Source organism: Pipistrellus kuhlii, unplaced genomic scaffold (genome assembly GCF_014108245.1).
Source record: "Pipistrellus kuhlii isolate mPipKuh1 unplaced genomic scaffold, mPipKuh1.p scaffold_m20_p_5, whole genome shotgun sequence".
Classification (NCBI taxonomy): Eukaryota; Metazoa; Chordata; class Mammalia; order Chiroptera; family Vespertilionidae; genus Pipistrellus; species Pipistrellus kuhlii.
The window spans coordinates 47,350,151-47,358,999 of NW_023425551.1; the positions used below are offsets into that span (position 1 = coordinate 47,350,151).

Here is an 8,849-nt window from a genome sequence, read left to right on the forward strand (position 1 = left end):
TGATTTGACTTTGCCTCTCCCTGAACCTTCAGAGGGATGTGCATAGCTGCTATATTACACAGCCAGGTGCATTACTGTTTTAATGATACTGGGGAAACAAATACCCTTTCCATTTTCATTAGTGTCGATTTTTGAAATACCTGGAACAATAAGACTCGGGCGAGTGAGACCACAGTCTCTTGAATGCTTAGAGGATGAGCTGGTAAACAAGCCTGCTTCGCAGTTTTTGCTCACGGTGTCTGTCTCCAGGCAGCACACGCTGTTCTTCACAGCCCAGAGCGGAGTGATTCTTTTGACAACCAGGCTAAAAGGAGAGAAATTGGGCATTTCTATCTCTCTTGCACAGAAAAGGAAATTTAAATCAAAGTGGTGATTTATTTAAGAGCTGGAGACAGAGCAGCAGGAAAGCTACACTTTCTGATGATTATCTTATCCTCCAGGGTCCGGGATTCACAGTTTCTCCACCTACTCCACCCACTGCTGCCGAAGCACAAGTCCCGAATACAAGAAAAGCAGAGCTTGGCGGAGTGAAAGCAGGCAGGCAGCCTGGGCTCCTCAGTGTGCGTGAAAGGGTCCAGCCAAGAGGGAGCAGAGGGGGCCTTACAAAGTGAGGGGCAGAAAGGGGCCCCCCCATCTGCTTGCCTAGGACTCAGGATGCCAAAGAAGCCCCAAAGCCTCTAGCATATCTGACATGTTCTTCTGGAGCACCAACTTTAAGAGAAGACTTGGAGGATTATTATTTTTTTATTAAGCTGTGTTGCAGAGCAAGCTGCAAAAATCAAATGACTATTCCAGATGAACACAGTACTCGGACACTTGCTTCTGGGAGGCTTGGACTCTGCTTCGGACTCGCAGAAGCACAGGTGCACCCTCCTCTCGTGCTGGGGTCATTTAGTGGAACATTGAGAGGCTCTGACAGGAATAGAGGTAGGTTTACATGATACCATTTCCAGATCATCTTATAATTACTTCTCTCCCCCTAAGCCCCCCGATAGAATTACATTTGCTGGGAAAATCTACACAAAGGTTAGGAGAAAGAGATTATGTTGACAACCACTCATCCACGCTCATCATCTCCTATTTTTTCTTCTTTATCAATCAGGCAACTTCAGAGCCAACCCGCAGGAAGCTGCCCCCTCAGCCTGCCCTGCCTTTGCCTTCAGCCGGTGTTTTTTGCTGTTCGCAAGGCCATGCATGAGGAAAACAAAGGCGCCTTGGAGGAGAATCATTATTTGAAGCTTATATTTTCCCTTGAAGGGTCATTAAATTTACTTGTGTTCTCTAGTCAGGCGAAAATTGCATACATCTTGGGGAAACAAATGAAAGCAGCAATTAAAGCCAGATTTTAACATCCCTGACATTAGCATCTCATACATTCTCAATTTCTGCTTTTTTTTACTTCACCATAATGGATGGAAGAATCACATTTTCAAGGAAGAAAAAGCAAAAGTGCACATTTTCCTCTCTGTCCAACAAGACTAAGCACTTCTCATGCTTCAGTCAAGGGGGGAAAAAATCACTTTGCACCCTGAAATAAGCCAAAAATAACATGACCAATGTCTAAAAGCTGGCCTCCAAAGTAAGCAAACCTTGAACATGTCCTGTAAGCCTGGACTCACCATGAAAAAACAACTTCTATTCCGACACTTGCTATGGGAATGTCTGAAGATAAGCTATGACTTTGGGGAATATGATAATCGTGTGAGAAAGTGTTCAACCACGAACAACAGACTGATGTCCACTTGAGAACCCTGGTAATTGTATGGGGTGTTTCCTTTCAAGCATTTACGGTGCCTTTCTCTTCTGAAGCGTGATCCCTTGCACTTTACATGCCCCTACCTCTCCATCTACCACTGTCACGAAGTACATGTAACATCCAGCAAACACACTGCTACTCTTTACTATTTCTTTTTTTAAATATATATATTTTTATTGATCTCAGAGAGGAAGGGAGAGGGAAAAAAAGATAAAAACATCAATGATGAGAGAGACTCATAGGATCAGCTGCCTCCTGCATGCCCACCTCCCTGGGACCGAGCCCGCAACCCAGGCATGTGTCCTGACTGGGAAATGAACCTTCACCTCCTGGTTCATAAGTCGAGGCTCCACCACTGAGAAACACCAGCCGGGCTGCTCTTCACTCTTTCAAATGAAGCATGTATAATCCATCCTCTGAGCTGGCACATGTGTGGGACTGAATCAATAATTTCATTTTTCTCTTCCACTGTCCCTTCCAATGCATCCTCCCTGCCCTCATACGAACACACTTGCACAAAAGGTCCCATGACTTTTCTGCTCAAGCAACCATGTCAAAGTCCCCAAAGAACTAAAATGTGCAGTCTGGAAATAAAAGAAACTTCAACCCGCTTATAACACTAAAACCTGCCCAATGCCAGCTCGGTCCTGCAGCAGCTGGTCCACTGCAGGGCTTGGGGGACAGTTAACCTCGGTCCTCTATCTCCACCTTATGCAGCTTCTCACCCCTCTGAGATCAAAGCAAGCAGACAAGACTGTGCTGTCTTCACACTATTTATGGGCCCTTGAGTGATATTCATTATCCTTCAACTGACTGCTCACTCACTACCTTAACGTCTAGATTTCTGGAAACTCTAGCTGCTGGGGTGCCCTTGTCCTTAGGCTAAATTTAGAGTGGCCCTGGGCTAGCCCCCTCTCCCACATGGTCCCCCAGCTGGTCCCCAGGACATCCTCAGCATCCCTTATCCCAACAAACTCTGAGGAAGGAGGTGATCCTACAGCCCAGACCACCAGGTGAGCCCCAATGCAGGAAACACATGTACAACTCAACTAGTGGTCCCACAATAACCCCCCCCACCCCCCCCCTCCACACACATACACATTAGGTTTGGGATAAAGGAAGGAACAAAAGATCCCTTTGAAGAAATCCTCTCTTCATCCTCATATTCTTGAAATGACCAATGGTTTGGTAGTTATAAAAAAGTTCTCAAATGTTTACACTGAAATTTCTACTTGTTTGTCTGGTCCTTTCCTTTCCCATTTCACTTAAGTGTCTCAGTCAAAACTTTGACTTAGTATCCTATTTTTTTAATAAACACAAATATTTAGAATAGCCTGTTAATTTCCAGTTATTTTTAAAGTTCACTTTTGTCATATATCTCTTAAACGAAGGAACTTGAGTATTGAAAGGGGCATAAACATCAAATTCAACATAAAATCCTCATGCAGTTTGGAATCCTCTCCCAGGCGTGACAGAAGATGGCCCAGCGTGGGCTTTGGTCTGCTTCTACTTCCTCTTCCTGGAGTGTCTGAGGACTGGCCCCGTAACTGACCAAGGCTCCTTTCTGCAAAGTTAACTGCTCCCTGTTCCTCGTGTGGCCTGGCAGTCAGACCCTCATCCTCCAGGACACCTTCCTCTGGATGCCCTGAGGGGGGTCCCTGTCCTCTGCAAAGGGGCCGCCCAGACTGGTCACTGAGTAAAGTAGGCCTGGACTCCTGTGATCCAAATGCCACACACAGGTTGGGGGTCGATGACAGTGGTTAAGAGTTCAGGTTCCAATGTTCCCGTCCTAGCTCTACTGATCCTAGCTCTACTGCTTACTAGTTACGTAATCTTATGCAAATTAGTCAACCTCTCTGTGCCTCGCCTTCTCATCTGATAAATGGGAATGGTGCCAATCATATTCCATACTCATGGGATTGTTACAGGGGTGGAGATAAAATGGTGAAACACTCATAGCTGTGCCTGGCACGTAATAAGCTCCATACAAATGTCTATTAAAAGACCTGCCCTTATCACTGCAACTCCTGTCTGCTATGGAGCAGCTACTTCGCATTTTGTGTACTTCAGTCAGAAGTTGGTGGGCCATTGAAACGCCCAGGGTTTCTCTCTCACACAAAGTGCTACTCATCAGGGCCACTCCTTCCTTTACTTAAAAATATATATATTTTTAATTAAATCTATTGGGGTGACACTGGTCCATAAAACCATATAGGTGTTGCCTGATTAGTGTGGCTCAGTGGTTGATCACCAACCTATGAACCAGGAGGTCATGGTTTGATTCCAGGTCAAGGCACATGCCTGTGTGCAGGAGGAAGCCAATCAATGATTCTCTCTCATCATTAATGTTTCTATCTCTCTCTCCCTCTCCCTTACTCTCTGAAAGCAGTAATAACCTTTTGAAAAAACAAACAGATTTCATGTACTATACAACTCTATCACACATCACCTGCATACTGCATCGTGCACTCACCACCCAAAACCAAGTCTCTTTCCACCACCAGTTAGGCCCCCTTTGCCCTCTTCTACCTCCCCCTACTCTCCGTTCACTCTGGCAATCACTCTACTGTTGTTCATGTCTATGGGTTGTTTTCTCCCTTCTTAATCCATCACCCTTTACACCCAGCCCCTCAACCCCCACTGATTCTTTGAACCTAAATGTGGAACTAGACCTTCAACCCTAATGTGAGCTCAACATTGTAGTGTTAGATCTCTTATCTGGATGTAAAATGAGTCTCCTCAGAGTACCCTCCTAGGTTTGTAGATGCTAAGAGGTGCAAGGAGAAGCACAGACCTCCTGTATTCCACTCTTCCCCCTCCTCATCCTTAGGGGCAGTATAAAACTTTGTCACATGCCTTTGCAAAAGCAGGACACACTTGAGATTGTCCATGATGGGAAGGGGGGGTCCGTGGCTTTATAGGTTCCGTACTTTGGGAACCTCTGTGAAATGTAAATAATAACAGCCACCCAGCTGTGAGGACCAAAGGGGACTAGGGGACCTACCTACCTACCGTGTATTAGAAAGAACGTAGCTAAGTTGCTATCACACCCTTACAGTAACAGGTTAAACATAAAGGAGTTAGAGATTAATTATGATGGCAAAATACCTCCATACCTGGGGGTCTAGAGAAATGGGGAGGAAGAAGGTTACATTTGCTGATGATGTCATTTGCAAGATAAAAGATGGTGACCCCCGCCCCTGTGGGCAGAGTGGGGTGAGCCTGAAAGATGAATGAGGGCAGCCAGGGATAAGTATGCATGCCCAAGCAGTGGCAGCAGGATCAACACACACAGGGAGGGGTTGTGGGGCTAAGGCCTCACTTCCTCCCTTCCCCCTCCCTTGGTCCCCTATTCCTGGGGCCTTTGGTTAAAAATAATAATAACAAAAGAATGAACACACAAGGTGATTCATAAAACAGTACTTAGCGTTGCACACATACAATGCACTCTGAATTTCTCTTCCTTTCTAATGATTTCATGTTTTAAAAAATGCTGGTGTGACTCACTACACGAATGTCATTACCCCCAGTGAGTCAGGACCCACATGTGAGAAGCAATGGCTCTATGACTGTCCCCTAGCTACCGACCGACCAGCTAGCTGGTTGCTGGAAAAGAGAAAGACGTTAGTTTGGCATAAATTGTCCTCATAAATTCTTTCCGAGGTGGTCTCCACCTGTCTTCTTTAAGGATTTACTTTGGAATGCTGCCACGATGTCATGTTTTCCTCTTTTGAAAAGTTCCCCCGGCTCTGCTCTCCTCTCGCAAGCCTGCTCTAAGGTTACTGAGAAGGCTCTCACGCCCTAGATTGCCTGTTACCGGGGCCTTGCACAATCCAGCCCACCTGCAGGATTTGAGCTGGCCCGCCCGAGTTGAAAAGAAATCAACAGAAGCTACTCTTTCTCCTGTTGCCTGTTCCTATCACCTCATCTTCCATAAACATCGAAGGATCTTGCTGATCAGAACAAAACCCTTTGTGGTGCGCGGGTGGCCTCTTGCTTTCTGAACCTCATCCTGGGTGATGCGCTCCAGGTGAGGCACCTGAGGAGCCCTGGGCTCACAGCCCTCCTCTCCAGACCCTCTGTTCCCTGGGGGGTTCCGCTGGGAACCGCATTTCGCCTCTAAGAGTTCCTGTAGGTACAGGAGTCCCCTTCCCTTCCTCGGAGCAGCGCAGACACACGCCCTCAGCTCCCTTTGCCTTCAGAGCACGGTGGGGCGTTCCGTTGCCTTCGGATTAAATCCCAGGGGATGCTGGGTTTTTCGTGTTATCTTCGCTGGGGAAACCTCAAAGCCTCCACACAAGTTTCTCACTGGGCGCCTCTGTCTTCCGTGATGAATTACGCAGAGAGGACGGCACCAGGAGGGAAAGGAACCCGCTGTTTCTCTCTCATCAGCACCACGGCCTGCGGGCCAGCTCTCCGGTGCAAGCAAAATGAATTCACTGTCCAGCGGGGTTCATTCGGGGAACCCTGCCCGCTGCAGGGCGCGCACCCGCCCGCAGACAGCGCGTTCTGCCTGAGCCTGCAAGGAGCCTGCAAGGAGCCTGCGCCCAGAAGGCGGCGGGACAGGATGGAGCCGGGCGGGCGGGGAGCAGAAAGTTTTCTCATCCTCCGGGGAAGAGATGACTGTCTCTTCTCAACCAAGAGGAGAAAACCCTCCCGAGCCCCAGTGTCCCTGCTGCTTGCAGCCTGTGCTCAGCCCTCCGGCGGGAGAGTCACAGCAGCGGGCTGCGGGAAAGGGTTTAAACTTAGGCCCCACTTCCCCTCTGGGCACCATCCAACCCTACTTCCATCCTCCCCCCAAAATCCCAAACTAAACACCACCCCCAACCCACATCCAGCCAGCTGCCTCCGCCAGGACCGCAAGCGCTCCTCTCTGAGTCCCCCACCCTTTCCCGGTTACCTGATGGAGCGCCCCGGGCCACGGGCGCAGCTGCTTGGAGGTGCGTGAGCTGCCTTGCCGCTTCCTCTTCCTTTTCCTCCTCCTCCCGCAGCGCCCGGGCCACGGCCGCCTGGGGCTGGGAGTCCCTCAGGCTCCAGTGCACTGCGCCCGGCGGGGACGCGCGCTCCTGCCCCGCCCGAGGCTGAGGCTGCGCGTGGCCGAGCCTCCTCCCCAGCCCGGGGTGCGAGGCCACGGAGATGGGAGCTCCGCAGAGCCCTCTCCTGCTGGAGCCGCCCTCACACAGCCTAGCCAGAGCCTGCTGGATAGAAAGGAACAGAAATCTGAGAATATTCCTGACCACCGGCTCTTCGTGGGTCTCTTGGGCCAACTCTGAATAACGGAGGGGAGTGAAAGGGAGGGCACCCGCATAAATAAGATTTATTAAAAAAAAAATCCTTATCATTTGGGTGCAAGTTCAGTGAAGGGCAGGGTCCTCCAAAATGTGGTACTTGAGTTACTACCTCGGTTTTAGTTCTCCCCCTGCTTCCTTTTACGTAACATGCAGGTGTCCAATATCCCCCAAACAGGGCCCCAGGATAGGAGGGGGCGGGAAGTGCATTCAAGTTGGCAGACATGGCTCACTCTTCACTTGCAGTCAATATTTACTGAGTCCATCTTTCCGTGCCAGACACGGATCTAGGCCCTCGGGATACAGCCTCCTGGACCGTTATTCTAGGGGGGGGGAGCCAGGAATAAACATAATGAATAAGTGATATATTATATGTAGTGTGTGAAACAGCCCCAAGTGCTGTAGGGACAATAACGCTGGCGACAGGTAGAGAATGTGGATGCTGTGGGAGCAGCTTAAAATCAGGTCAATGGGGGGGGGGGGGGGGGAGAAGAGATATATGTATTAAGGGGGATGGATATGTACTACTATATGTAATACTTTAAACAATAAAAAAAGGTTGCAAAAAATAAAAAATAATAAAAATTAAAAAAAAAAATCAGGTTGCCAAGGTGGCCTCCCAGGGAAGAGGGCTTTTGAGTCAACAACTGAAGATGAGCGTGCAGGTCCCTCTGGTACTGGGAGAAAGTGTTCCGCCCTAGAGGACATCTCTTTCACTGCGCATGGGCACTGTGTCAGGCAATATTATCACCATCTCCATTTCACAGATGAAGAAACTATAGTTTGGAGAGGCTAAGAGAACTGTGCAAGGTCTCATGTTAGTCAATGGAGGAGCTTGTCTTCAAGCTCAGCACGCCTGGGCCCCAGACCCTGGCTAAGCTGACCCTATCATCCTGGGGAAATATATAGCAAAAGCAGCACCCAGGCGGCTGCCAACCGTGTGATCACTCAGTCTCCTGGGGAAGAAAAGGATTCCTGGAGATGACATTGTATTCATTGATTTTGTGTGTGTGTGTGTGTGTGTGTGTGTGTGTGTGTGTGTGTGAAAGATGTGTTATCATTACATGTAAAATGAAATAGTTTGCAAACCATCTGTACAGCCATGTGCAAACACCTCAGCCTCATTCACAGGCAGTTTCGTTCTATTGGGTCGGCAGCTAAGTAATTGCGGGTTTCACACACATATGGCTTCAGTTGAATTTTTAGGTTTGCAGACGTAGTACAAATGTAAAACACATTTTGTTATTTGGTAGTTGGCTATTCAGCTGTTAATCAGTGAAAAAAGTTTTTTGATCTGTTTTGTAGTTTTCGTTTGGCGTTCGTTGAAAAATGGAAAATCAAAAGGAACATTTTCGTCATATTTTGCTTTTTTATTTCCACAAGGGAAAAATGCATTGCAAGCTCATAAAAAGTTATGTGCTGTTTATGGTGACGAAGCCTTAAAAGAACGGCAGTGTCAAAATTGGTTTGCCAAATTTCGTTCTGGTGATTTTTCACTCAAAGATGAAAAACGCTCTGGTCATCCAGTTGAAGTTGATGACGCCCTAATCAAAGCAATAATCAATTCGGACTGTCACAGTACAACACGTGAGATTGCAGAGAAGCTTCATGTATCACATACATGCATTGAAAATCACTTAAAACAACTTGGCTATGTTCAAAAACTCGATACATGGGTTCCTCACGAACTGAAAGAATCACAGTTAACGCAACGCATTAGCAGCTGCGATTTGCTAAAGAAACGTAATGAAAATGATCCATTTTTAAAACGACTGATAACTGGCGATGAAAAATGGGTTGTTTAC

The 8,849-nt window shown here is 47.7% G+C and overlaps 1 protein-coding gene across 2 annotated transcripts in view; it reads right to left on the reverse strand.

Moving 5' to 3' along the window:
* MRAP2 (melanocortin 2 receptor accessory protein 2) overlaps window positions 1–6,844 on the reverse strand; it is a 33,851-nt gene extending 27,007 nt beyond the window's left edge. The window contains exon 1 of one of the 2 annotated variants that reach the window (XM_045572766.1): window positions 6,657–6,844. The gene's annotated coding sequence lies outside the window, so the exon portion shown is untranslated. The remainder of the gene's footprint in view (window positions 1–6,656) is intronic. The other variant, XM_045572765.1, reaches the window with a different exon arrangement.
* Window positions 6,845–8,849: the final 2,005 nt, after the last annotated feature.